The sequence below is a fragment of the Coffea eugenioides genome, chromosome 5, assembly GCF_003713205.1.
Source record: "Coffea eugenioides isolate CCC68of chromosome 5, Ceug_1.0, whole genome shotgun sequence".
Classification (NCBI taxonomy): Eukaryota; Viridiplantae; Streptophyta; class Magnoliopsida; order Gentianales; family Rubiaceae; genus Coffea; species Coffea eugenioides.
This window is the reverse complement of record NC_040039.1, coordinates 12,480,794-12,488,870: the sequence shown is the minus strand read 5'-3', so window position 1 is coordinate 12,488,870 and position 8,077 is coordinate 12,480,794.

Genomic DNA, 8,077 nt, shown 5'->3' with positions numbered 1-8,077 from the left:
TATCGCACTCATTCTCATTTGAAACCAATAATTCATGATTAACTTGCTTGACATGAAATGAATGACCTGCTGGACATGACATGAATGCTTGAATATATCACATGCTTGTTTGACCTGAAATAGTATGCTATGACTGCATACGTCGCTGGAGTAAATCTCCTCGACACTCAAATGTACATGGGGGACGTCCAAATCTCACTGGCTAACCTTGGACTCGAGCCGGCATGGGCTTGGTCGGGTTCCTTGGCAAACCATGAGAAAACAAAAGCTTGATCTATTAAGAGATCTTGCTTGGCATACTCGAGCAGTATCGCCTCAAACAAACGACAGGTGGGCCCGATACAGGGGTATGTAATGTGAAAGGGGACCTGATAAGTGAAGTTCTACGGACTAAACCTACCCATTGACGGAGTGTCAACTCGTGGAGGTTCGTGATCGTGCAAGTGGAAAATAGCTCCTGAGAGCTCCTATATCCTTGAATTGTTTCTGTTAACTTTTCTCGCTCGAATTGTTATTTATTGCAATATTATTGCTCTACTTGTTAAATTGGGATAGTTACTTGAACAACGTGCCTGCATGTGTGTTCTTGGCCTCACGAGCGTTTTGCTCACCCTGTAGATTTGTTTTCCTTAACAGGATTTGGCATGGAATGAGACTTGGAGGAACCCTTTTGATGCACTTTTGGCTTAGGGTATCTAATATATTTTGGGGTAGACCTCTTATTGGTTGTACTTTTGGGAATCTCATATATGATTTGGATATTTGATGTATCTGGATGTTGTATATTTTGGGTATTGATGTAACTTTTGGGAATTTGATGTAAGGATTGGATAATCGTTATATATATTGTTAAGTTTGGAAGTTTTTCGCACTTTCTTACTTATCTAGTGTTGTTGAATAGTATTGTGCTAAGCTTGAACGAATATTGCCATGAGTCCTGGCGAGAGTTGGGCAGGCGTTCCGCTGATACCCTTTGGTTCACCTTAGGGAGAAGTGGGGGCATCACAATAGATGGCTGGAAAATAGGTAAACACAAAGGGCGTGCTGCCCAAATTTGCACTCGAGGGATAGGTAGATGTAAGTGCGACATGAGTAAGGATTTGAGAACGAATATCACTTGAATCGTTTAGGATATTCAAGTCTTCTTTCATAAAGGTATATAAGTTAGAATTCGGCCGAAACTTGTACCCTTGGAAAAATGAAATTTACGACTAATAGAAATACGTTTTCCTCGTTTCTTCGACTCAAATGGTATTTCAAAGTATAATTGTTTCAAAGTTTTACAGTTTGAAAAGCGAGCAAGAGTTTTACGAATATTCTCTAAATGAGATTCAATTACTTGATTCTTGTTAAACGAAACGTTTAAGTTTCGAACCTTAGTTGATTTTCAAAACTCGTCAACGATGTTTTATCGCAGATTTGGACTCCCAACAAGGAGTAATACCTGACCGTGACCCGTAAAGGCACTACATCTTTGGTGAGTGCTTCCGAATACCTGATTAAACTTGACATTTGTATTTAATACTTGACCAATGTGATTACATGATATATGAGTAGATTGATAGGGCAAGAGTGTATTTTATCGCACTTGCCCTAATGTGATATATTCTTGTTCAATGATTTCAATTGAATTGATATACATGCGTATGAGTTGTATCTTGTCTGGAATTTCAGAAACCCTGTGGCTAGTTGGTCGAGTCGAGCCGGCAAGGGCTTGGTCGATTCACTGACGAACCCCGGGTCATTAGTTTTGTCGAGTGGAGTGTTATCTCCTCGACTAATCGATATACTCGAGTATTACCACCAGTGTTTATTGAGGATTTTGGGCCCAGTAGGGGGTTTGGTTGGTGGACGGAGATTGTAGCAAAGTGGTGCTCTACTGGACTGGTTCCTTTACTTGAAAGTTGATGGAGTGTCAACTACTACTTGATCAAGCTCTGGTGAAGCAACAGGAACTTGGCTCTTGAGAGCCATCCGTATCCTTATATTTTGACATGATCGTTACTCATTAGGTTATTGTTTCTTTTGAAAAACTTTTACACTCGCCCATTTTGAGATTTGCTACTTGAAGTGTTATTGCTCACTTTTATGAACTTGTTATACTCGCTATTTTTCTACATTGATACTTGTACTTTTAAATAATGGTCAACTTGCTATTTGGAACCTCACTGGACTTTTACCTCATTCCACGCCATTTGTTTTCCTTACAGGGGTACTCGCGAGGCGTGAGACTTGTACAAACTAGTGTGATCTAGTTTTTTTGAATTTTGCAATTGTTCTCGCACTAGCACCGCACCCGACTAGGGGTTGATTGTACTTGGATTGTAAACATTTTAATGTATTTGGGCATGTATGAGACTTGTAGTTGGATTTGAGCATCAGTGTATATGCTAAGTTTGAAATCGTTGTTTTATTTCTTTTCTATGGTTGTAAGTTCTTTTCTCGAATTAAGCGTGAATGAGTCCTGGCGAAAGATGGGCAGGCGACTCACTAAACCCTAGGGTACGCCCTAGGGAGAGGTGGGGCCATCACAGTTTGTGCAATAAGTGCCTATGTTGAATATTTGTGAATGAGTGTTTGAGTGTTAAATGCTTTCCAATGATTGTTAAATGGAATTTAAATGGACGAGTGTGTACTTTTTCACACTCGATCTAAGTGAATGTGAATTTTCAATGATCAAATGATGGAATGTTAATTGTATATGAATGTAAGCCATGTATACTTTATCGCATTGGCTGAATTGGGTCCTTGTCCTTCGTTGCTAGCCTATTCAAGCAGAAGCGGACTTGGTCGGGTAGGTTGGTGACCCTGGGTCACTGTTTTGGTATACTCGAGTATGACCACGAAATCAGGTGGAGTACTAGTTAGTGAATGAAATGACTAACTGAATGAAATGATTACTGTTGGAGTTTTTATTTTGAAATGTTTTTAAATGTTGGAGGTATAAGGAAGAAATGGAAGGAGACTGAATGACTGAATGGCTCTAAGTGAGCACGTATCCTATTACTAAATGTGCCATTGTTACTTGAATGCTCCTGATGTTTTCTTTGATTGGTTGTTGTTAAATGTGATGTGTCCATGATATACTACTTGAATGCTTGTTTGGGAACCTTACTGGGTTTTAACTCATTCCTTAGTTTGTTATCCTTACAGGAGTAGAGGACCGGAGCACATAAGCATGAACTAGTGTGTATAACCCTCTTGTACTTGTACTTTTGGTAGATATAATGTATTTTGGATATTTGATGTTGTATCTTATATTTCACTTTTGGTTTGTAGTTAAGTTTGAATTATTGGTTGAATTGTAGAACTCTAGTGCTCATATGGAGGTTTGAACGGTTATTTTGAGATTTGATTGTAGTGTATGTAGTGAGTCCTGGCGAAAGTTGGATGGGCGATCTGTCAAACCTTTGGGTATACCCTAGGAGGAGGTGGGGTCATCACACAAGTGCTACTACTTATTTAATCAAACTTTTGATATATACTCTATTCCCATAAAAAAAATATTGATCCAAATCCAAAAAATAAGGCCCCAAGTTGGAATTTCACCCACCTGACCATAAAAAGTTGTCCAAAAGTATAAAATAGCTGGCTGCAAAAAGACAAAAATGACAAAGTCATTACCTCTAACTAAAAAAATTTAACAAAAATAGTCAATCCACACCTTTTTACTCTAAATTTCTTACCTGTAAAGAGTTGCTGGCAATATCAAAAGGAAAATGAAACTTTTTAAGAACATGAAACAAAAAAAAGATTAAACCATTTCATCTAAGGAAATAATCATTAGTTCCAATGCAAGGGTAAAAGCATAGAATATTGGATTTCAAGTAAAGATGATTACTGAATGGAGCTACTTAAAAAGACCTGACAACTTATTGATCATGATTTCACTAGAATTTTAAGGAATACTTCAATAAGAGGCAGAACTTTCTCTCCATACTGCATTTGTCACTCATTTGCCGAAAAGTGGATTTAAAAATTTGAACCATATACATTTTCTAAATGATTAAATAAATGGTATGTCTAAAGCCATAAACACATTTTGAAAAGCTTTTTCTTCATGATCAACTTCAGATGGTCAAATAAAGACACATAATATTGAAACAACAGATCTGAAAGTAATTGCAAAGAGAGTCTATTATTGCGTGAGCACAAATATAGCAAAGAGAGCTATAGTTGTTGCATATTGGAAATGTTCTTACATAGCAAGAGAAAGCAAAATAAGTTAAAATGCATAAAAGCCATTTTCAATGTCATATTAAACCATCTATGAAAAAAAATTCAATATTCCAATTATCCAAAAATTTTAGAATATAGTTCTTTTCCAATGCCTCATTTCAAAGGTCAAAATACCTAAATACAACAAAAAGATGCAGAGCATTGAAAATGTCATGCCATTTTCAAAGGCAATTGTACTTCCCTTCCTCACCCATGCAACTGTAAGTCTACTTAGAAGAAAAACCATAGACAAGTAAGATTGAAAGGCATGAAATAGGACACACTACATAATCTTGTCAACTTGTTGCATAGTTTAAGTATTTTCAATCTTTCTCACCCACACAACTCTAAGTCTACTCAGAAGAAAAACCACAGACAAGCAAGATTGAAAGGCATGAAATAGGATGTACTACATAATCTTGCCAACTTGTTGCATAGTGTAAGTATTTTCAAGCTATACCCAAAACTAAATAGTGAATCACTAGTACATAGTTTACTGGACAAACTTATATCGATGCTAAGAAGCTAGATTATGAAGGTCCTACATTCATAATCTTAAATGTAATGCAAATATCCTGCATAGAAATTAAGTTTACTTTCTTAACACTTAGAAAACTTTTAGGTTCTGGATCATTTTTAATTTCTCACACTGGGGGCTAAATTTCAAGTTATATAGCCACTCAATTAATGGTTATCAGTTTCTTCAATTTAATAATTCAAACAACAACTACTATCCTTATTACATCTACTGTTCTTATTACATTTACAAAAATAGCAAAGAAAGCTCAAGGAATAACTACTATGCTTATTACATTTGGCTTTGCCTCAAATCCTCTTCAACATGACACATCCAATCTCTTAACCAGCTCATTTCAAGCTGACTATCATTCCGTACCATACTTCACTATTTTCATGACTTGACTTTACTTCCCAAAACTAATCAGTTATCCTTAAGTGTGACGCCCCCACTTCTCCCAAAGGCGATCCAAAGGGTATCCGCGGGACGCCTGCCCAGCTCTCGCCAGGACTCACTACAATCCACAATTCAAAAATTCGGAATGCTTCAAATAACTTCAATACATAATTAAAGTACTCCAAAATATCTCACACTTACAATTAGTTAGCTTTCAAGCTTAAATACAATCCAACGGAATATGTACTATAGCCATCAGCTATAATACAACTTAAAATCTTCAAAAGAAAACAATCTAGTACTATTCACGAGCACTCTTGGTCTCGAACCCTGTTAAGGAAAACAAAAACGTGGAATGAGCTACACAGTCCAGTGAGGTTCCAAGACACTCTAGCAGTTCTAATAAATCAAACAAGTTAGGCATGATACATATATGGTTCACGATTGCACATTGGCACATTAACATGAGACAGTTATCATGTTACGAGTAATTTGAGCATATCACAGGTATGGCTCATGGGTTGCACATTGGCACATTAGCATGAAACAGTTATCATTATACAAAATAAACACACATTGTGAAGGATACGGTGTTCCAGTGGAACCATTTAGGTCAACTGCACCTGATAACTTCAGAACCCCTCGGTTTGTCTGGCCATCACCTTATCTGTGACGACCCCACTTCTCGCAAGGGCGAACCCAAGGGTATCGGCGGGCCGCCTGCCTAGCTCGCGCCAGGACTCAAAACTTAAAGCAATAAAACGAGATAGATCACAAGAGCACTATACACAATATATACAATCCCAAAAAAAAAACTTCAGGAGTCTCGAGTCAAACCACTCTAATACACTATAACCACCACCAGCAGAAGATAGACCCTAAGAAGGGTTCTTATATAAACCACCAAAACAAAAACAAACATCCTAACTGTTCAACTATTACAAGCCAATCTAACTATACTAGTATACGAGCCAAAAGTCCCCGCGTCGGTCCCTGCTAAGGAAAACAAAAGGAATGGGGTAAGCTATATGCTTAGTAAGTAAACAGGGGCGAAAGCATAAATTTCACATAACAGTTACACAATAAGAGTAAAGCAAAAGCAGAAAAGTAACATCACATAATAAGGATACAGGTGGCTCCAAAGCCAACTCATATGCCATGCGTGATCTCCTGCCGACACTCCGTCGACTGCAAATAATAGTCCGTAGAACTTCACTTGTACACCCACCGACACCTTATCACCCTCACTGGCCAGTCACCTCACAAACTTGCCCGGGCGAACGAAATCACAAACTTGAGCTTGAGTCACAAGCTCGGGTCACAAACTTGGTCACCTTCTCGGTGAACCGGATTCACAAAATTGGTTCATAACATGAACCCACAAACTTGGTCACCTTCTCGGTGAACCGGATTCACAAAATTGGTTCATAACATGAACCCACAAACTTGGTCACCTTCTCGGTGAACCGGATTCACAAAATTGGTTCATAACATGAACCTACAAACTTGGTGACCTCAGACTAAGTTGGACTGCCTTCGACCAAGCCCTTACCGGCTCGAATAGTCCAACCAGGTCAAGAGTTCGCCCCAAACTCACAAACTTCACAAAATTATTCAAAATCACAAACTTTGCAAACTTTACAAACTTTATTCGAAAGTCGCCCCGAGCCACAAGCTCAAGGGTTTTGGTTCCAAAAGGTTCATATACATATGCCAAGTATACTTATACAATCAAATTAGGGTTTAGGTCGAGTGCGATAAAGTACACCCTCGCCTAAGTGCCCTTTTCACATATCTCAAACACATAGCAAAGAAAACACACCAAACTGGCCTGAATACTTACCCAGAAACTGAACTAGCAAAAGTACGAAGTCGGATCGAAATGAACAGCTAGTAGTGGGCCCCACCAGTTCCGCCCAGCTCACCACCGTCTGAAATAGAAGATTGTGTCACCTAATATCGCAAACGGCTACTATCGTGCCTAAAACAAGCAAAATACGAAACCAGAATTACCAAAACAGGTTTGCAAAACACACAAAACTGTAATACGTCAATCTCAGCCTACACAGGTCCAAATGCCGAAATTCCAAAGGCATAAGTTAGCTAAGACATCCAGATACATTTCCTCAGAAGACACCAACTTCAAAATCCAAACCAATTCCAGTCAAAACAGGCAATTACTATCGAAGTTCGGACATTCTGTGCACCAAAAACAGCAACAGTAAAAACGGCATAACTCACTCTACACTAGTCCAATTGCCCTGAAATTTTGCAGGCACACTAAACTCATCAATACCTACAACTTTCATGTTTTGAGAAAAGTCCAATTCGGCCTCTAGCTATGACCTAAAATTTCGGACAGAATAGGGGTTCAAGAACCCTAACTTTTCACATTTCATTCCAATTCCAAAATTGGTTGCATTTAACAACAATCCACACCTACTAGAGCCAAAGCCCCTTATTACAAACCATCATACTAGTCCAAAACATCAAAATCATATGAAACCAGAAAATTCATCATAAAATGGAAAACTTCACCAAAACTCTTCAAATCAAGAAATAAATCACATTTTCCAACACTCAAGCCACTTCTAAGCATAATATAACCATCATTAGGTGTAGGGGAAAGGTTGAAGCATCACTCACCTAATAACAAGAGAGAGGAAGATGATGGACACCTTAGCTCTTCCAAAAAGCTTCAATAAACCAACCAATATCACCAAAAGGAAAGATTGTATGGAGTAAAACTAACTTAAACTCTTGATTTGGTGGATTTTGGTCCAATTGGAAGCTTGAAAGTTGAAGAATTTCCTTCTTCTTTGAGAGAGAAAGGGCCGGCCAACACAAGGAAGAAAATGGTGATTTTTGAGCAATTTTTTGGATATTTAATCTTTTGGTCAAAAAAGTCAAGAAAGTGAATAGTAATTCTTAAGTCTTCTCCAATGA